At 40.5% G+C, this 22,786-nt stretch overlaps 1 protein-coding gene across 1 annotated transcript in view; it reads left to right on the top strand.

The window, feature by feature from the left end:
- The first annotated feature begins 2,989 nt into the window (after window positions 1-2,989).
- LOC5571132 overlaps window positions 2,990-22,786 on the top strand; it is a 104,462-nt gene continuing 84,665 nt past the window's right edge. The window contains exon 1 of the mRNA XM_021850079.1: window positions 2,990-3,037. The gene's annotated coding sequence lies outside the window, so the exon portion shown is untranslated. The remainder of the gene's footprint in view (window positions 3,038-22,786) is intronic.

Raw genomic sequence — 22,786 nt, 5'->3', positions numbered from 1 at the left:
GCTCCACACCGCAGTTTACTGACTGATTTTGCTACCACAACAGCACCTCTCTTTTATCCACTGTCTGGGAATATATTACAATTTCCTTCTCTTATCTCTATCTTACAATATGTTTACCTCCACACACCTCCGCTACAGAGTGAGTGATGTACCTGCTTTCCAACATGTATCTGGTTCAGGATTACTTTGCACATAATTTTAAGAACTATTCACAATAACATGATGCCTCGCCAATTATCGCAACTTGTCGGGTCACTCTTTTTAGGTACTTTCACTATGATACCTTGCACCCAGTCAGCTGGAAAGCTTGTGGTTTCCCAGATATTGTAGAATAATTGATGCAACAGTTGTGCATATATCACGGGGTCAAGCTTGATCATCTTGGATGATATGCGGTCTATTACTGGGGCTCTCATGCTTCGTATGACCGTTTCTATCTCAAACCCTGATGGAGCTTTCGTTGGTGACGCTAGTAATGCGTCGAACCCTTGACAAATCGTTCCGAGGAGTTGGTGGCGTAGTTGACAGTTCTAAAAAAAAATCGAAATGCTCGAACCAGTGTTTCAGTTGGTCAGCTGGGTCGGTAAGCAGCTGTCCATACGGAGTAAATCCAGAACCTTGACTTCCTTCCTCCAGGTGTAGGAAGGACCGCGGATTCGGCATCGTAGCGTTGTAGGAAGTGTGTTGGAAGGATTCAATGGTGCGAACGTTCAGAGGTAACCATACCATCTACCAGTAATCTGCAGTAACACACGAGCTGGGAACAGCTTTTATAGTGATGGGTGAACGCCCAGGTTCGCCATGAGGAGGAAGAGTTCAGACCGACTATTGAAAAATTCAGCGCCCTCCGGTTGACGAATGAAAACGGCTTACGACTAATTGATTTCGCCGCCTCCAAGAATATGGCCATTCGTAGTACCTACTTCCAGTACAGCCTTCCATACCGATACACCTGGTGATCACCACAGCAGACAGAATCACTGACCACGTTCTAATTGATGTACTTTTCCGACATTATTGACGTCAGGACATATCGTGGCGCTAACATCGACTCTGATCACTATCTGGTGATGTTTAAACTGCGCCCAAAACTCTCCGTCGTTTACAATGTACGGTACCGACGGCCGCCCCGGTATGACCTAGAGCGGCTTAAGCAATCGGATGTCGCAGCTGGATACGCGCAGCACCTCGAGACTACATTACCGGAACAGGGTGAGCTGGATGAAGCCCCTTCTGAGGACTGCTGGAAAACAGTGAAAGCAACCATCAACAATGCAGCTGAGAACAAAATCGGGTACGTGGAACGAAGTCGACGGATCGATTGGTTCGACGAGGAATGTAGGCAGATTCTGGAGGAGAATAATGCAGCCCGGGCGGTCATGCTGCAGGCTGCAAGGAACCCGGCAGAACGTGGAACGTTGTAGACGGAAACAGCAAACCCGCCGCTTTCGGGAGAAAAAACGCCGCCTGGAGAAGACGGAGTGCGAGGAGATGGAAGAGCTGTGCCGGTCTCGAGAAACGCGTAAGTTCTATCATAAGGTCAACGCATCCCGCAACGGCTTCGTGCCACGAGCCGAGATGTGCAGGGATAAGAATGGGAGCGTCTTGACGGACGAGCATGAGGTGATCAAAGGTGGAAGCAGCTCTTCGACGAACACCTGAATGGCGCTTAGAGCACAGGCAATGAAGGTCGGGACAATGGAGGAAATGGAGGTTAAGGATGCTATTCACCAGCTCAAGAACAATAAAACTGCTGGTTAGGATGCTATCGGAGCTGAACTCATAGAGATGGGTTCGAAGAGGCTGGACATTTGTCTGCTCCGGCTGATAGGAACATTCAGGGGGAAAGACCAGCTACCGGAGGAGTGGAAGGAAGGGGTAATATGCCCCATCTACAAGAAAGGCGACAAGTTAGATTGTGAGAACATTTGAGCGATCACTATTCTAAATGCGGCCTACAGAGTATTATCCCAGATCATCTTCCGTCGTCTGTCACCTGTAGTAAACGAGTTCGTGGGAAGTTATCAAGTCGGCTTCGTTGACGGCCGGTCGACAACGAACCAGATCTTTACTGTACGGCAAATCCTTCAAGCATGTCGTGAAGGTCTTGTCCAGCAGTTCAAATGCCTTGTCCAGCATTTACTTCTTAAAACTATAAAGTGGTCTTTCTGTCCGCAGTACAATCAAAATTCTTAGGGTTTATGAGTTCTGAAACTATTAGCTTGTATCCTGAATGTCGGTTAAATCCGTACACGGAGTCTGGTTATCATTTCCAGTTCATTAAAAAAAAATATTTACCTATTTGCAATAACCTTGCCAATGTTAGTGATAACAGTCATAACGAGTGGGGCAAAAGTTATAATATCAAAAACTGTCATTTTGCAATAATTGGCCATTGATAGTCTGTTCCGAAACTTCTTGACTCTTCGGTAAGAAGGCGCATGACGCTAATGAAGCTCTTTCGCTTCTCGATTTGCTTAATTTGGTCCGGTTTAGCAACGCGACCGCCTCGCCGGCTTTCATTGAGTGTTGGTGTGCAATCAGTGCTCTGCGGCGGTCGGTACTCAGCGAGTAGAAGTAGCAGCGATAAGTGAAATCAGTTTGAGTTTGATCTGCCCACGTAAATACTCGGCTGCTGGTGTGAGTGAGGGTACTTTGCTTCGATTGCGACGCGATGATGATAAGCTTTAGAGCGCCTGGGTCCGACCGACCCGAAACCAAGCAAGCCGTCCAAATCGCGGCGAGGCATCTGATCACGCGTTGATGGAAGGTCATTGATATGGAGGTTTGTTGTTATCACTCACTCACACCGAACAAGAAGATGAATACGAAGATCGAATGAGTCGTAATGTTTGACGCGCTCGCTCGCTGAGTGGAGTTGAGTAGGCTGTGACGGAGTGCTGGTTTCGGATACGCAATGTACATTAATCTGTGCCTACTATGTTTGTTATAATTTGACTAATTTTGAATTTTTCTTTGTTTCTTACAGACAATACTGATCCAAGTTGACAAGTTGGCTTTCCGCATCGTAGAAAAGGTAAGTTCCATACTTCGAGAAAATCATTTAGAACCGCGATTTAACAGTATGAAAAAATCTTTATCATGCGAAACAATTTGATAAATGAGAGAGCATCGAATTTTTATCTCAAGGTTAGAATTCGCGTCTTCATTAGATCCGGGGGTACTTTTCGCATTGCTGCTGCCGTCATCATCAGAGTCGCGATCGCCGCTTTTATTGTGGTGAGTTGTTTTAATTCGCGCATGTTTGTATAGGTTGTAATTTTTTTTCGTTATATGCTCCCGTATCGAACAAGTGCGAATGTGATAATGAACACCCGACGGCGGTGAAAATTGAATTTCAAAATGGGGGCCACCGCGTTTGGGGGATTTCACGTTTGAGTGGAACTCCAATCCAGGATGGTAGAATGACAAAATCATTCCACCTGATGGGGAGTTTCCTCTGCGGCTTAGCCCTGACTCAGCAGTTCATCGAGTATGAGTTGTAAATCTCCGCATCTCTCTATTCATAGCACTCGCACTCATCGTAGTAGGCCTAGACCTGTTTCACTTGGAAACGGCGATTACTCCATAACCCCACCTGCCAGCGGAAGCTCCACGCCTCCTTCGATTGTTGGCGGCTCGCGTTCGCTTAAAACCTCATCAATCATTGCCGGAGATCTGGCGTGAACCCATCCCGTATTCGTATCGTCTCCATTGAGCGTTTTCCGTATCGGGGCGGGCTGCCATTGATCATCGGAAAATCTACACATCACTCGTGGGTTTCCAGTTTCACAATACGGTGCGTAGTTGACAGACAGCTATAGGTCGCCGTTGTAACGTTCTCTCGGCGATGAAGCGAGACGCTTTGAACAGTTTAACAAATAACCAACCGCAAATGAGTGAAACACGCTACCTGGTTTTAATTACACCACAGCGGTCGACTGCAACAACAAAATCTTGCCGACACGTTTTCCTCCTCGGATCAAGTGCTGTTCACACTTGCACTGAAGCATCATCATCATCTTCTTCTACTTCTTGGTCGCCGCGGATCATCCATCGGGTGGGTCGAAATGCCGTGGCTGGGCTTTGCCTGGCAGCTCTTCCGTTATCTTTTATTGACTTTCGTTCTTGTTCGTTGTTGTTCGAGTTTATTACCGTCATCGTTGAGCATATAGGAGGAGATGGTTTAAAATGAGCCCATTCCAACTGAAGCTCAGAACACATGTTACAGTAGAGTGGTTTACATAACCAGTTGCACGCCCACATTCTAAACCATGGGTAGGACAAACGTTTGCAAAATCAAAAAGGAAGTATTATGGAAGAAAGATTCCCGAGGAAGCTTTACTGAGCTTACTGGAATAAACAAATATCGTCGACACTCTATAACTCGACATTCAAGGGACCATCGACTTAAGGTGAAACATCTCGGAATGCAAAGATGGCCGGCACAATGGCCGACTTCTCCACCTACTCACGTTTTCAAAGGCACAAAACTGGAGGAATAGTTGGCAAATGTTCCTGATCTTCTTATTTTAAGCTTTCTGCTAGTGCACAAAGCCAAAATAAAAAGTGCACTGTTGTGGGATGCTTTCTTCGCGAGATTTGTGCTTTTGAAGTTTTAGTGCAATCTTAGAAGTTGATTCTAAACTGTTTCACCTTAAAGAATTAGCGAGTTATAGAACATAGCGACACAAACAATTCCGACAATTTTCCGTATTTCCTATACTGTTATGATCGCTTCTTCAAGAGAGCAATATTATTTTGTTGATAGAATCATAAAAATATAAATTCAAAAATTATTTTAAAATGCTCACAAAGTTATGCTTGTTTTACATAAAATCAATCAATCAATGGGATCTGAATAACAGCTCATTTAGCTGAATAGAGGCATTTTAGTTGAATATGTCGTTGTTCAGCTAATAATGTTCCTTGGGATATTTTCAGGCTCATGTTTTTGCACCGTCATTACAACTTGCAAGTCTTTATTCACTTCCAAACAAGAAGTAGTTCATGTGTTGATATCGAGTAATGGAGAGAAATTTACCTCACTAGTGTAGGGATTATGAGAGGTTACAGAGAAGCAGAGTACAAAACAAAATATGTTCGTGAGCCAACGAAGACATCGAGTTGTGGAAATATCGAACTATGAACAGCACGATGTATGGAAATTTGAAGGAGAGCGATAAATCCATTGATTTATAGAATATATCGATTGATAGAATATCAAGTTGTGAAGAGTTGACTGTAAATTTCAGAACTCTCGTGAATCGCATACGTTAAAGTAGGCATTGGAAAAATGCACTGAGAAGTTTTTGCACATTTTTATCTAATTTAATCGTGTAGTATCATTAGTGCAAATAAAAGATTTTTGAAAGATACGTTGGAAGCTGATACCCACTCAATTTGGCTTGCAATTCAAAGCAGTGGCGCAAACTGTATATTTCAGAAGCTAGAAACTTCAGAAATAATGGTAATTTAGAAATAGAAACTGAAGATTTTTGGTAAATCAATCAACTTGCAGAAACTCCTATAAATATTTTCTGAAATTTCTCCAACAATTCTGCGAGCATTCTTAGTGTTTCCGACAACATTTTTTTAAGAAATTTTCCAAAATACAGTCACCCCACGCAGTTGAATCACCCACGATTTATGAATCAGCTTCAAAAGACAAAATTATTATCAAACTTGTCACAAAACATCACAGAATTATTTTTACTGATAAGAAACTATGTGTAAAAATAATTCTGTGATGTTTTGTGACAAATTTGATAATAATTTTGTCTTTTGAAATCAGCTGATTCATAAATTGTGGGTGATTCAACTGCGTGGGGTCACTGTATACTCTCTTTTTATGAATCATTTGAAACATGATCTATTCATTTTCTAGGAATTGGAAAGGGATATCTTGCTGAAATGTTCACAACATTTCAGCCAAGAACTTCTACATAGTGTGCTTCGATAGCTCTGTAGGAATTACTTGACAGATCGTCGACAGATTCTTTCAGGAATGTTTTCAGAAATCAAGAGCATTAGCGTTCATCACCCGCAGCCCTACACACCAAATTTTGAGTTGCTGAAATTGCTATTTTTTTAGCAAATTCTTATGATTGTCAGCATGATTTGTTATATCTCAGCATTTTTTTTTTGCTGATTTTCAGCATTTTTTGCTGATTTTCAGTAATTTGGTTTGCTGAACGCTTAAGCTCTTCAAATTTCAGTAAAACAATACTGATTGGCGTGTACGCTCGTGCTGTGTATAACAAGCGAGCTTTGTTTAAGATGCGTATACTCAGTACACGATGCCACCGGTCTTAGGTTACTCCAACGATTATTTTGATATCAGTAGATAGTTCGCCATGCATGTTCCAGTAATTTGTCATAAATACTTTCAAAAATGATCATGGCAATTCATCAAAAACATCTATATCTGATTGTAGAAGTCAGCAATTGATGTGAGGATTTCTAGATCGCCTAAAGATGATCAGTTTATTTGAAAATTTATATGAAAAAAAAACTTATTTCAACACTGATAATATCAGCACTAATACGTGGATGCTAAGATACATCACCATATTTTATTACTCAAGCTTATGTGAACAATGTTGCAGAATGAATGAATTCATGTTGTGGAAATTTGATTCGGGTTTTTTGAATAATAAGAGTGTACAAAATATCGTTTTTGCTCCACAGCACTCATTCGATTCTAGGTCAAATTCAGAGTGTCCTCCCAAAAATTGAGCTCGTTTGTAGCTCATTTATAGTTTATAAAATAATTTTTTTCATGCTTTTTTGTAAGTATGCGATTCACATTTCACTGGTTTATACTTTCATATGTGGCTTAGTAGTTGTAGTTAGTGTACTTAGTGTACTTAGTCTCTTCTGAGATGAACCGGCCAATGGCCGAAAATCTCGTTAATAAAGGAAAAAAAAGTGTAGAGTAAAGTGGGGCAAAAGTTCGAGTGGGGCAAGAGTTTCTTTTTAAGATTTCTAGCATAAATCAAATCAAAACTTAGAAATGTCATGATGGTTCGAATGCTATTCAAGTAAGAGACTTTCACTCCAAATATCATAAAAATCGATTGAGATTTGGAAAAGTTATGGCTATTTGTTGTTTTTCGACGTAAATATTGTAATATTTGGTCAAACTTTCGATGCATGGAACCAAATGAAGATAAAATATTTTTCAATATTTTATGTAAGGGCGTTTCTAGGCTTATCATAAGGATGCTTTGACGTGGATTAGTTTTTCCATAAATAGTTGGAATCAATTTTTAGCCCATAGCGGGGCAAAAGTTCGAATCTGCGGGGCAAAAGTTCGACCCATGTATAAACCCACGGAAAATTTTTCAAATTTCCTGAAATCTACATATTATCTTCAAATTTAGCGAAATTTGCCTGATCGTGCGAAAAATGTCACAAAAATTTTACATATCCCTTAGTTTGGCGAAAAACTGCTATTTTTTGGGTGTATTACAATTAACCCTGTTTTGGGCATTTTTTGATGAAAATTTAGTGTGTATTTTTTGGCAAACATAAGTTTACGGCTGGTAGAAAGTATGCCTGGCATAAAAGTATTGATATTTTGTGTTTTAGCCAACGAACTTTTGCCCAACACTAGATTCGAACTTTTGCCCCACCGGTGGGGCAAAAGTTCGAATAAGACAATCAATTTTGAAACTGTTATAACTAAAAATGGGTAAATATTTTGACACAAGTTTGTTCAGCAACGTTATAGCCAATATGATGAAGGTTCGCTATATGGTATTTGTTTTGTTTCATCTGCTATTATTTTCCTGGAAACTTTGATTATACCACTAAGGTCGAACTTTTGCCCCACCTTACTCTACTTAGTTCTTTTTTGTTTTACTTTTGAATTAGACATTTTGTTCTGATGATATCCTACTTGGTACTCTATCTTTTTCCTATTTCGTTTCCAATAGTGCATTTTTGTTTGAATTGTCTTCTTCTTTTCTTAAAACCTACATGTCGATTGCTTCATTTTTTCCCTTTATTTTTTGTTTCTGTGGGAATTAATAAAATATAAACTATTATATTTTTACTACGTCTCCAATCTAGCCATTGAGATGTATCCTGAGGATCGCCTCCAGTTCTCAATATGGTATTCGAGTTTCTTCCCATGACGATCGCGTTCGGGTCGCGAAATGGTGTACTTTCTACTTTCTCCTGAGAGTCATTATGAGGTTCGCCTCCAGCTCAGTAAAAACACCATCGTTTATGATGGGATATAAGAGTACAAATGTTGAGGCGATATACGTACATCTTGCACGCAGCCTTATGGCGCATGTACGTATATTCCCTCCACATTTGTACTCTTATGGGTACAAATCGTATACGAGTTTGTGTTTACTGGGAGGTCTCATAGAGCTGATTGATTTCCCGCTGGCATCTCTTTCGAGTTTCAACGTATTTTATCTTGGTTCAACCTGAGGATCATCCCGAAAATCGCGAACTAGTGACAAAAATATTACTTTTAGAGAGTACATCTCAGGTTAAAATTTATAGACATCAAATTTTGAATTTGATAGATTCACATTTACAATATTTGTATCGTACCCACATTGAACGAAACCACCCGTCATGAATTTGATGATTTTTGTCTCATCCGAGCCCCATACCTATTTTCAGACGCAATCAAGATTGTGCATTTTTGAATTTTTGTAAAAGGGATCAACTAGGACCAATGTATTACTAGCAGTAATGTTGCTTACTCGTATGTATACTGTCAAGTCCGAAAACGGAGAGGACCTGTTTCTATGGACCATAGGCCTTTTCATGTGACAGGTCCGTCTATGCATTTGTTTACATCGGTGGAGGACCGGTGCATACACGAGGCTGTCATTTTCATAGAAGAACTGTCAAAGAGCTTCCCGATCAGCTGTTTTGGAACGTCATGTGAATAGGCCTATGGACCAATGCACGAGTTCATTATTTGACGTTTTAGCGGTGCCGTGTTATTTATGTGACCATAGCAACCAGTGAAATCGGCACCGCTCAAACGTCAAATTAATGAACTCGTGCATTGGTCCATTGCACGAGTTCACTATTTTGACGTTTGAGCGGTGCCGAATTCACTCGATGTTATGGTCACGTAAATAACACGGCACCGCTCAAACGTCAAATAGTGAATACGTGCATTGGTCTATGGTGCGATGTTGGTCGCAGCCTACTTATGTGATATTTGAATATCTGTTGGTCAAGATTATTACACGGAGAAAAACGAATATACTAGTTATAAGCGGTTTCTTCACCACCGCTTAGGCCTTAAACCTAGTTTAAGGACATATCCCCATGAGTAACAAAATGACCTCTAATATGGCACCTTACTTCCCCCTTCACTTCCCCCACCCTCCTCCCACGCTTCTCACAGTGTTTAGGAGAGCGATCACAAAAATTGATTGTTTGAAGTTACTAACCTTATTGTAGAGGAGTGGTTTCTTAACTGAAGGCATTCCATAATGTGTTTGTCCCAAATTACCAGTTTTTGAATGCAAACACGCAGTTATTGCCGTGATTTGTGTTGTAAAATATCACTCACTACCGATTCACTTCTTCTTCGCGCACCGTGTTGTTGTTCGTTGGCTTTTCGGTGCCCGTTCTAAAACTCACTTTTAGTAGTTTTTCTACTCACCGTAGCTATTCAAAAATCTGATGCGATAGTTGAAACACTTAAACTTTCCTCGCGCCGTGCTCCTCGTAGCAATCTATCACTTAAATTCATTGATTTGTGCTCGAAAAACAAAACCGGAACGCGAATTCACTGAGCCAACATTGTTTATGAATGGGAGGCGCAGTTCTCGTTGATTGGAAGTGATGTCAGTTTTTATGTTTGGAATTAAATTTGTTTATGTTCATACGCATGATTCAACCTCGTAATCTACAATTTCAAAACACTCAAAAGGAGTACACAATGTTACAAGTGTTGCAAAACATTTTTATGCGTGCGAAAAACAATGTACGACGCAATTAAACAGCAAAAATGAATATTCGATATTATACAGTACAATTGACTGTAGAATTCAAATGCATACTGATGGCAACTTTCTCCGTCCGTGAGAAGCGAAAGAAGAGAGGAGAAAACTGCCAAAAAAAGTAAACAACACACGCATGGTGTGAAAAATGCTTATAACTTTGGTCAAAAAACATGTTTTCACTACCAAATGAAATAAATTGTGATTATTAGCTTTTTTGAAACTGTTGATGAATTAATATCGACAATAATACCTTTGTATGAAACGTGTGCAAATAATACTGCCTACATAATTATGTGGGTGGAGGTATACATGGATCATGATGATTTATTTTTGGCCGACTCACATAACATTGTGCTCCGCCTTGTTGGGTGGCTCGAGAGGGTGCATTAGCGGGTGGCTCAAGTGGGTGGCAACATTATGTTTACGTGCTCAATGAACTTTCACCTTAACTATATGGGTAAACGTAGTTTACGGCTTGAGCAGAGGTGAAGTAATCGTGCCTTAGTGTACGATGTATTATTTTCTCAATATTATTCTATTATATTAATCTTTGAGAAGCTTATTATTTTATACCTTGTCAAGCTTATCGGTGATTTATTTTTTGTCGTGCTTATGTAGTGAAATATGCTATCCTTGGGACGATTTCAAATTATTATTGAATTTTGTTCGGTTCGGTATCGTAATCACATCATGTTATTAAGTATTTCCTCGAATAATTTTTTTTATTATATCTGTAAAATTGTTGCTCCGAAAATAACTGGATTTTTTTCCATCAGGCTTCTAATTGATGATGCTTTCGAAGAACAAGCCTTTTTTGAAAATAAAAAATATAGAATGTCGAATTTTCCAGCCAATTTCTAACAATCATTGATTTTGATAAACTCCAAAAATCGACCGTTCTAAACGTTGATCTATATTCGTTTTTCTATTAATTATTTTGGAGAATAATTTATTATCACAACAATGTACAATACTAGTCGAACGATGTACAGAAAACCGATTGAAATTTCATTGAACAATTTAAAAGATACAGCATGCACAAGGTGTCCACTTTATAAAATGAACAGTCCTTATAGTTTCATAATCGAAAGGTTTTAAAATATTCTATCGGTGAAATTTTTTCCATACATTTTGTGTGGGCTGAAATGCGTAGGAAAATGTGATTGTCATGGGCTGTATATGAAAAAAATGTTAAAAAGTGTAAAAAATCAACATTTCACCGATGGAATATTTTAAAAACTTCCGATTATGAAAACATAACCCAAATACTGAGCTCTAGCGGATAAAATCCGTGGAAAATCAATTTTTCATAATCTGCTGGTTTGGACACAGCGTGGTACATTAGGGCGATTCAAATTTTGAAAATGTTTGAAAATCTAATCTCCCATATGTTTTTTACCATCCTTAAGCGAAGTATGCACTCCAACAGAAAAGTAATCGCCTATCTCGATGCGTGGGAAATTTCTTGCAAGAAATGCTCAAGAAAAGCATTTTTCTTTGATCGTTGTACGCAGTTGAAAAGAAATGTCATTTCAAATGGAGCTCACTGTAGGAAATTTCTTGACCATTGCTTGAGCAGAAATTTTTACTTTTCTTGAGCGGAACAGCATACTTAGCTTTACCATAAAAATAGTGTTCTGTGACATTTTCAGCTTTCTAGGTAGTGATTTAAAGGTGGCCCAAAGACAATGCAGCTTCATATGGAAATTACTATGAAAAATTAAAAAAAAAGATTTCGCTAATATGGTCGTCTGAATTTACTTGTGTTTTTTTACTTTGCTTTTTTTTTCTTAATTAAAAAGTCATGGGTCGCATTAACCCTACACACTTAAACGGTTTCGCCGAGAACCCAACAGTTGATATCTCGGTAATAATTTGACGATTCTCGGTAAAACTTTTACCGAGATCTCGGAAAATGTTTACCGAATCTCGGTAACGTTCGCCGAGATCTCGGCAAAAAATTCGGATTGCCGAAATCTCGGTAAAATAAGTACCGAAATTCGGCGTTAAAAATTACCGAATTCTCAGCTGTTGGGTTCTCGGCGAAAAATTTTACTGAGGTCGGTGAAATAATTTAAGTGTGTATTGACAGCTAAAAATTGGATATCCAAAATAAATTGAAATATTAACTCATTAAGGCCCAAGTTAAAAAGGTGCAAAAGTCACAACTGAAAAAGCAGTTTTCTCTTTTTAAATAGACAAATCGAAGAAAATAAAAACACACAGCTCCTTTATTTGCCAAATAAAATGGCTGTGTGTTTTTATTTTCAACAATTTGTTGTTTTAAAAAAAGAAAACTGCTTTTTCAGTTCTGACTTTTGTGCCATTTTCTCTTGCACCTTAAAGTATTTGTCAGATTCATAATCAAAACCACTTTACTTACATTATGGTCAGGGAGACACTATTCTTAACTTGTCATTGGAGGTTTCACGAAAATCAACTTCATATTTTAGTCGCCAATTTTGTGAGATGCTTGCGTTCGACTTTTCGTAATAATATTATCTTTCTTTTTTTGAAACAAAAAACCCTTTGTGTTAGTATTCAACAAGAATATTCTTCACAATATTTCGTACAATATAGGTTTGTAAGGGAACCAGATGAGTGAAATTTAAGTTCTATTAAAAACTTGCATTGAAAAGCTGGAGCTGGATTGATATGTTAGTTTACTTCGGTTTTTCGATACTACGTTTTAAAATTAAATCCTTTAAATCTCATAGCTTTGTGCGCCAAAACAACGTATGAAAATAGGGCCTAAAAATCGCTTCAAAAAGCTAAATTGCCAAATGCTGAAAATCAATAGTTAGTTGCTTGCTTACTCATAATATTATCGCATGTATTACTAGACTGGCCCAGCTCGCTCAGTATGGGATTAAAATATAGTTGTAAAATTCCACGGGGCATCCCCCCAGAATTATTCCTTAGGGTTAGAGGAACACTGCTGAAAATTTCAGCTCACTTGCTCGATCCATGAGCTGGCGCATTTGAATTGAAGTTAATATGAGATTTCCAGCTCAAACATATGGGAAACAGAACATAATCTACTGTTTGATTCAGGAAAATTGTTGATCGCGTTCATCTGAACTCAGAATGTCAAAAACACTACTTGGTACCATAGCGTACAATCTTGTAGAAGGTTTTATCAGGATTAAAATTGATAAAGTTGGTGTTTAACTATCTGAAAAAGATCTACAATACAGCTCTGAATTTCTTCAACATAGCATAGTAGGGGACGGACCTGGTGTAGTGGTTAGAACACACGCCTCTCACGCCGAGGACCTGGGATCGAATCCCATCCCCGAGACAGTCACCCAAAATTTCAGTGACGACTTCCTTCGGAAGGGAAGTAAAGCCGTTGGTACCGAGATGAACTAGCCCAGGGCTAAAAATCTCGTTAATAAAGATAAAAAAAAACATAGCATAGTGGTTACCACTAGGCGAATCATAGCCACCAATGACGTTAGGCGATCTGCTGCGCATGGCGCATGCATATTTGTGACCTGAGACGAGACTCGCGAAGACGGTCTTCTTTTTCTGTGATTGCTGAGTTTTTCTTATTCTACTTTGTGTTTATACCAATCATGCGCAAGCCGTTCAAATCTTCACATGAATCTGTGAGCAAAAAAATATTGCGTTTGCATCACACCGAATCATAAATAGCTTTTTGAGTGAAATATCATTACAGCAAACGGAGCAGACATTATAAATAACTTATCTTGCGTTGAGATTTATCAGCCTATTTGGAAAAAAACAACTCCGCTGACTGAGGTTTTCAATCACAGTTTATTTTGAATATAATACTATTCACGTTTGAAGCCATAAAATCGGCGGGCTGCATTTGACGTCTCGTGACAGTGGAATATGGGCTGCATATAATGTTGATATTTTTCCTCTTCGCGAGTCTCTCTCAGTTTGTGACTATACGGGAGTTCTGATCTAACAATAAGCCTAACTTTCAACAACTGAAAGTTCAATGAAAATGAGCTTAAATCCAGATACAATCTTCTGTAATTATGTTCATTAGGGTATTAACAAGTGTATTTTTCATTATTGAATTCAATTGAACACGAGCAAGTAGTATTCAAAACAAAACCGTGACAAAGTGTCCAATTTCAATATATATGAAACGAATATCCCATACAAACTTTGAATTGAATACGCCAGCTGGTGGCGCAACCAAATGAGTTGACATTTTGAAAGACCTTTTTTCTTACCCTAAGGCACATATCTAGGGGGTGCCCCGTTGAGTTTTACTACTTTTTTGTTTTAGGGCCAGTCTAATGTATTATCAATAATATTATCTGCGGTATTATCATTACGTCGCCTATTTATGTATTGAGTTATATAAGTGAACATACAATTCCTTTCTAATAATTATTTATTAGAATTCGATTCATCCAGTTTATTTTAAAAATCATTGGAAAGAGGTTAACCTACCGAGTAACATTAATACGTGCAGTATCAGTTGATTCAGGTGAAGCATGCTTGAGAGAGCTCAACAAAAATGTGTGGAACTGGTTTTTTAACAGGGTAAACGTCTGGTTACCCTAAGTGTACCGTGTAGTGAAATCACAAAAACTATCAGCAACATCAAAAACCTGTCGCTGAATCTCATAAGGTGTAAAAAGGGGGTCATAATGTAAGGGGATGATCAAAACATGGGTCAACTGCAATACAAGTGTGCTTACTTAGCATAAAATCTATGTACATCGTTTTTAATTCTGTTAATCGATCGTGGCATTGCTGGTGATGGCTTATGATCATCACGTGGCGTTATATACTCGATATAAAAACCACACGGAGAAATATTTTTACCTAATTTTTGAGCTTACTTTACCCAAAATTAAATAAATTGATTATAGTTTCAACCCAAAATCTCTCGGTTTTCTCTTTCTTCCACACGAATGTTGTCAAAAATAGAGAGAGCTGCATCTACCCAATGAGGGTACTTTGGCCCAATAAGCCAAATTTGGGTAAATTTGACTTTTCTTATGTTTGGGTCGAAAGAACTCAATTTTGCGTTAAATCAACCCAAAATTGAGTATATTTTTCTAATGGAATTAAATCCAAACTACCTAGTGGGGACCTGGGAGGGAGGCACCGATATTACACACGAAATATGACACAAAGTTATTTTGAATTGCAAGAAAACTCCAGCTTGCCAACGACAATCAAGGCAGACTTGATGAAAATCGCTAGTTTTCTTTTGTTGTGTTCCTTTGATCGTTCTGGACAAACATGGAAAAAGGGCCAAAGTTTTCTGAGCATTTGATTTTCGTTTTTATTGGAAAAAGTAAAATAATGCGTATTTGAACACTTTATATTCAATCAGGATAAAAGGTGCTATTGTGACATTACTTTTGAATAAGCATGAATAGCTTTTCAATGGATTTTTTGTCACATTTGATAAAATGCAAAAATATGTTTTAATCAATTACGCGCTTTTATCATGTTTGTCCATTGTTTTAGATCTGGGCTCACAGTGACAGTTCGTGACAGCAGAATCTCGGCTCACCTTGACGTACATAAATTTCGTATTGGTTTCTCCCTCCCAGGTGGGGACCTTGGAAATTTAGTCAAAATTGAGTTATTGGCTCAACTACGGAATTGCGTTGAAACAACCCAAAATTGAGTTGAATTCCGTCTCCGTGCATGCTGAGGGTGTCTCGCTTTAATAAAAATGAGCAGTCATAAAATCAGAAAAACTTTATTACAGACAACTTCCGTTCGTTGCACTGAATCTATAGCCCACTTAGTGAGAGACTTTCACTAATCGGGCTGAGTTTCGAGCTGTCAAATAACATAGAACAAAGGAAAAACAGAGCTACCAACATTGATAAATAGCGTCTTATGTCAGAAAATGACGTTTGCCTTCGTTTTAGGTGGGCTATAGCCCAACTAACGAGTGCCCAGTTAAAACGTAGCCCACTTAAAGATAGTGCAACGAACGAAATTCGACTGTATTAGGAATATCGAAACAGCCTCATCGTGTTGTGAAACGTGGTCCATTTATATCACCATTTGATTTCTTTTTGCAAAAAAAAAACGACTGAAACCGAGCGCAAATGTTATACCGGGTACCCCCGTTTGTTTGACCGCATTCAATCTTCTAAACACATTCCTCGTCGTGCGCTCTATCGAGACGGTCGATATTATTCCGTGCTCTTACCTTTCGTTATTTTGCGGTAGAGTTTTTTCTCCACACGCAAGTTTTCAAATAGTGGAGTTTTTTATATCATACGCTCATCCTACCAGTGAACGAAAATTGGTATTTCGCGCAACACGTGGAAGCAGCTAGTCTTGGCATAGTCCAACGGCTAGACTGTGCATCATCTAAGGGCAAACCGGGGGTCCCCCCTTCCCGGCATCTACCATCGTGCTCATCGCAGTCATACATCAGCGGGCTTTCATCGTAGTACCCAGCTCCAGTAGATCGAACGAGCCAAGGTCATCAACGAGCAAACGCCAGTTGACTACCTACAGCAAGCAGATAACACGCGGTGTGTGGTTAGGTAAATTGTTCCTCCTTCCTTTGGTTGCATTGTTTGCCGTCGGTCGATCAATTTCATATTCTTTGGTCGAATAGTTACACAGTGGTCTCGCAGTATATTTTTTCTCAACTAAAATAGAACCCAATTTTTTTTTTTTGTTGAATTTTTTTTTATTATAAATTGATATTTTCGTGTCGCATTAATAGCGATTAATTCACTTAACACTACAAAACCGTATTTTTTTTATTAATTTTTTTTTGCATATATATACATTCTTTTTTTTTTTTTTGCACGTTTTTTATTATTATTGATATTGGAGTTTTTCTCGAAGCGTAATACAACGCTACATTTCTTGAGTTTTGTGAACTAAATTAATTAAAAGCTCCTTGCAAATATTGGTTAGGTAATTGATTTTTCCTTTGTGTCTAAAATTACTGCACAATGGATCCAAATGATGAAGGCGGGGGCAATTCGCAGTTCCTAATATCTTCCGAAGATGAATCCAACACTAATCATGCTCAAAATAGGACCTCTATGGAGACCAGCGAAGTTGCTGAAACAGGTACTTCTTCACTACCAACAGCGCTCCAAGTACAAACTCCAGTTAGGTTCCCTGAAAACCATACGCCCACTACCCATCTTTCTGAGGAAGAATCAATAGAATCTCCATCGTATGAAACATTGGTCAGTACACAAGTACCAATGGAAACATCCTCTGCGCATTCTTCCTCTGAACATCAACGGCAAGCGCTCCCCTCCACCTCTGGTAAAGCGAACCCCCGCCAGAAAGCTTACCCGCCCGGATCTAAGGGTCCCTTTCTGGTTTTTTTCCGGCCCAAAGGTAAACCGTTAAACAAATTGCAAATCGAAAAAGATTTGGCAAAGTCGTTTCGGGGCATCGAGTCTGTAGATGCCCTCAGCCGTGACAAGCTCCGAATCACTGTCAGTGATCGTGAACAGGCAAATAGAATTGCTTCCTACGAGCTCTTCTCGATGGAGTACAGAGTATACATACCAAGTCGAGACATTGAGATCGCAGGGGTTGTCACCGAACCGCATTTGAGTTGCGCTGACATCAAAGCTGGTGCTGGAGGGTTCAAAAACCGTGCTGTTCCCCCAGTCACTATCCTTGATGTCAGACAAATGAATCAGGTGGCTCCTGATGGCACAAAACAGCCCTCAAATTCGTTTTGCGTCACATTCTCTGGATCGGCGCTTCCGGACTACTTGGTGATCGGGAAACTTCGGTTACCCGTTCGCCTCTATAAACCTACGGTCATGCACTGTGATAAGTGCCAACAGATTGGTCATACCACACCTTTCTGTTGTAACAAACCTCGATGCGCTAAATGTGGTGAGCAACATGTTGAGGGTGCCTGCAGTACAGAACCTAAGTGTACATGTTGTGGTCAAGCTCCACATGAGCTCACCACATGTCCTAGGTATATAGAGAGGGAGAAACATCAAATTCGATCTCTACAGCAGCGATCGAAGCGTTCTTACGCAGAAATGCTGAAGAAGATCGCCCCAGCTGTTGCTCCGCCAGCCCAACCGATAGCTAGCAACAATATCTTCACCTCCCTAGCTGACGATGAGCAAGGTTCTGACTCTGAGGAGGGTGAAGAGTATACTATTGTGCAAACAGGATCAAAGAGAAAGCGAGCTGTTGCTAGACAGCTGCGACATCGTCAGCACATTTCTCAAAACGCACAGCAGGAACTCCGACCCTCCCTGAAAAAGTCAAGAAGTGGCGGAAATGCTATTAAAGCGAATCCACCAGGTTTCAGACTTGTCCCTGGAGACTTTCCGTCACTTCCGGGATCATCTAAAACCCCAGATATCCCAGTTTTTCGCCCAGAAAGCCAACACGCAAATATTCCTTCGGCTCGACAGGAAAGTGTCGAAATTTCCGACAAACTAACACTTTCTGGGATTGTGGAAATCATCTTCAAAATATTGGAAGTTTCTCCCGCAACAAGAAACCTCATTAACATGGCTCTTCCTTTCGTAAAACCTCTTCTGAAACGTCTGTTTTCACAATGGCCGATCCTTGATTCGTTCATATCTCTCGATGGATAATTCAACCAACGAGGTCGGGGATATGATCGAGATCCTACAGTGGAATTGTAGAAGCCTTCTTAAAAATATCGATGCGTTTAAATTTTTAGTCCACAGCACGCGCTGTGACGTATTCGCCCTTAGTGAAACATGGCTCACTTCTGATAAAGATATTTCTTTCCACGATTTTAACATTATCCGCCAGGATCGAGGGGACGGTTATGGAGGGGTGTTATTGGGGATCAGAAAACTCCACTCCTTTTATAGAGTTGACTTCCCTCCGATGACTGGCACCGAAGTAGTCGCATTGCAGGTCACGATACGAGGCAAAAGCTTTAGCATAGCAAGTGTGTACCTGCCGCCGAGCGCCAGGGTATCTCGCAGGGACCTTGCAGCCATCTGCGGTGCCATGCCAGCTCCAAGGTTAGTCGTTGGCGATTTTAATTCGCACGGTACAGCCTGGGGGTCAATGTATGACGATAACCGTTCGTCCTTGATATACGACTTGTGCGACGACTTCAACTTGACAATTTTAAACACTGGGGAAGCAACACGAGTAAAACCTCCAGCTCCACCAAGCATGTTAGACCTCTCAATCTGTTCGAATTCGCTATCATTGGATTGCACGTGGAAAGTGATTCAAGATCCCCATGGTAGTGATCACCTGCCTATCAACATTTCTATCACCAATGATTCGTGTCAGGCCCGCCAGATCGACTTAGCGTATGACCTCACGAAACATATTGACTGGGGAAAGTACGCTGAGTTGATCATCGATGGCGAGCAGTCGGTCGAATTACTTCCTCCGTTGGAAGAGTATCAGTTCCTATCCGAATTAATCGTCAACAGTGCTCTTCAAGCACAGCGTCGGCCAATACCGGGATCGAAAGTTCGACGTCGGCCACCCACCCCGTGGTGGGATGAGGAGTGCACCGCAGTATATCGGGAAAAATCCGCCGCGTTTAAAGAATACCGGAAACGCGGTTCTCGGGAAAACTACGAGCGCTATACCTCCCTTGAACGCAAGTTTGGTAGCCTTGTCAAAGCGAAGAAACGAGGATATTGGCGAAATTTCGTAAACGGTCTTTCGAGGGAAACGTCGATGACAGCATTATGGTCCGCCGGGAGAAGAATGCGCAACGCGTCGTCGGTAAATGAAGATAAAGAACACTCTTCTAGGTGGATCTTCCAGTTCGCTAAGAAAGTGTGTCCTGACTCCGTTCCCGTGCACAGGACGGTTCGCGCTTGTTTGCCAGAGAGAAACGAAGTTGATAGACCCTTTTCGATGCTTGAGTTCTCACTTGCTCTCCTTTCATGTAACAACTCCGCCCCAGGAATGGATAGGATTAAGTTCAACTTGCTCAAAAACCTCCCAGACGTCGCGAAGAGGCGCTTGTTGGACTTATACAATCAGTTTCTTGAAGGCAACATTGTTCCGGATGATTGGAGACAAGTGAGAGTAATTGCCATCCAAAAGCCCGGAAAACCCGCGTCGGATTACAACTCGTACCGCCCTATCGCGATGCTGCAGTGCTTACGCAAGCTGTTAGAGAAGATGATTCTTTATCGGCTTGACAAATGGGTTGAATCGAACGGCTTTCTCTCAGATACGCAATTTGGTTTCCGCAGAGGCAAAGGAACGAACGACTGTCTTGCGTTACTTTCAACAGAAATCCAACTAGCCTATGCTCAAAAGGAGCAAATGGGCTCAGTATTTTTGGACATTAAGGGGGCTTTTGATTCAGTATGCATAGATGTCCTTTCTGACAAACTCCATAATTGTGGGCTTTCATTATTATTAAACAACTACTTGTATAATTTGTTGTCTGAGAAACGTATGAGCTTTTCTCACGGTACCTCGACAACTTCACGAATAAGTTACATGGGTCTCCCCCAGGGCTCATGTTTAAGTCCCCTTCTTTACAATTTCTATGTCAGAGACATTGATAATTGTCTCGTGGAAAATTGCTCGCTAAGACAGCTTGCGGATGATGCCGTTGTTTCTGTAACAGGACCAGGGGCGGATGATTTGCAAAGACCACTGCAAGATACTCTAGACAATTTGTCTACTTGGGCCTTGAAGCTGGGTATCGAATTCTCCCCGGAGAAAACTGAGTTGGTTGTCTTTTCTAAGAAGCGTGAACCTGCAAAGGTAGAGCTTCAACTCATGGGTAAGGAGCTTGCTCAGGGTATTTCACACATGTATCTAGGGGTCTGGTTCGACTCTAAATGCACCTGGGGAAAGCACATCAAATATTTGTATCAGAAATGCCAGCAACGAATCAACTTCATGCGTACCCTCACTGGAACATGGTGGGGAGCCCACCCGGAAGATCTGATAAAGCTTTATCGAACAACGATTTTGTCAGTCCTCGAATACGGTAGCTTTTGTTTTCAATCCGCCGCGAAAACACACATCCTGAAGCTGGAGCGTATCCAGTATCGTTGTCTTCGGATCGCGCTAGGATGCATGTCCTCAACTCATACGATGAGTTTAGAAGTTTTAGCAGGAGTACTGCCTTTATCAGATCGTTTCGCGGAATTATCGCTACGCTTCCTCATCCGATGTGAGGTGTTAAATCCATTGGTGATTGGAAATTTTGAAAAGCTAATCGAACGAAATCCTCAAACAAAATTTATGACACTGTACTACTGGTACATGAGTCTGGAGGTTAACCCTTCATTGAATGCTCCAAATCGTAGTTGCTTCCCAGACTTCTCCAGTTCTACTGTAGGTTTTGATCTGTCCATGAAGCAGGAAATCCATGGAATTCCAGATCATCTCCGATCGGAGTATATTCCACTAATTTTTGCAAACAAGTTCGGTCATGTCAGCAGCGACAGAACGTTTTACACTGATGGGTCAAAAACAAATGATTCCACTGGATTTGGTGTTTATAACGAATTTCATAGTGCCGCACACAAACTTCAAAACCCTTGCTCGATATACGTCGCAGAATTAGCGGCTATACACTATGCATTAGAGCGAATAGCCTCTCTTCCCTCTGATCGATATTTCATTTTTACGGATAGCCTCAGCTCCATTGAGGCTATACGTTCAATGAGGCCGGTAAAGCACTCCTCGTATTTCCTTCGCGAAATACGATCTTCACTGAGTGCTTTATCGAATCACACCATCACCTTGGTATGGGTCCCTTCACATTGTTCGATACCGGGCAATGAGAAAGCAGACTCACTCGCCAAGGTGGGCGCTATGGAAGGCGATATTTATGACCGTCAAATAGCCTTCTATGAATTTTTCGCTATTGCTCGTCAGCAAACCCTGCTCAGTTGGCAACAAAAATGGGACAATGGTGACTTGGGTAGGTGGTTGCATTCCATTCTCCCTCGGGTGTCCAGGAAGCCGTGGTATAAAGGGTTAGACATGAGTCGAGACTTTATCAAGGTAATGTGTCGGCTGATGTCCAACCACTACTCTTTGGGATCGCACCTCTATCGAATAGGGCTCTCAGACAGTAACCGTTGCGGTTGTGGTGCAGGATACAGAGACATTAATCACGTGGTGTGGTACTGTTCCGAATACGGCATTGCCAGATCCGATTTATGTGAATCCCTCAGGGCCCGAGGGAAACCAGATAAGGAAGACATTAGAGATGTTCTGGGTAGGCTGGATTTCGATTACATGATGCTTATTTACAAATTTTTGAAGCAAAATGATGTCATTGTTTGATTTCCCATTCTCGCTGTCCACATAGTCCCCTTTTTGGTCTCGTTTGTCCACCTTGTCCCCTCGAAACACGTTTGTTTGTACCGTTACAGGTTTTTGTCATGTCCACTCAACGGTTGACCTGCAGCAACAACGATACTCACTACCACGCTGAACGTCAACATGTAAACCTTAACCCTATCCTCTCCTTCATTTTTTTGTTATCCTTAACCTCGGCCAAACCGCGAGTTTTACGGTTCCCCAAAACTAATATAGATTATTAAGAAGCAATTATGAATTTGTAAAAAAAAAATCAATTGAATTCGGCTCCGTTATGCCTAGTGGCGCTTGAGCCTGTTAAATAAACGTTTAAGTAAAAAAAAAAAAAAAAATCTTCTAAACACTTTTTATTTTACCCTTTGCTAGTTTGCACAAAGTTCAAATTAAAAATGGTTCAAACATCATTTAACTCATGGAATGCAATGAAGTGAAATGGAATGTTGTGAAACAGAAAGCAGAATCAAAACAAAACAACCTAAGAGGTAACCAGAAACACGGTCTTAGGATGACTAGGAGTTCAA

Source organism: Aedes aegypti, chromosome 3 (assembly GCF_002204515.2).
Source record: "Aedes aegypti strain LVP_AGWG chromosome 3, AaegL5.0 Primary Assembly, whole genome shotgun sequence".
Taxonomy (NCBI): Eukaryota; Metazoa; Arthropoda; class Insecta; order Diptera; family Culicidae; genus Aedes; species Aedes aegypti.
The sequence above is the reverse complement of the archived record's forward strand: the minus strand, read 5'-3'. Positions and strand labels throughout refer to the sequence as shown.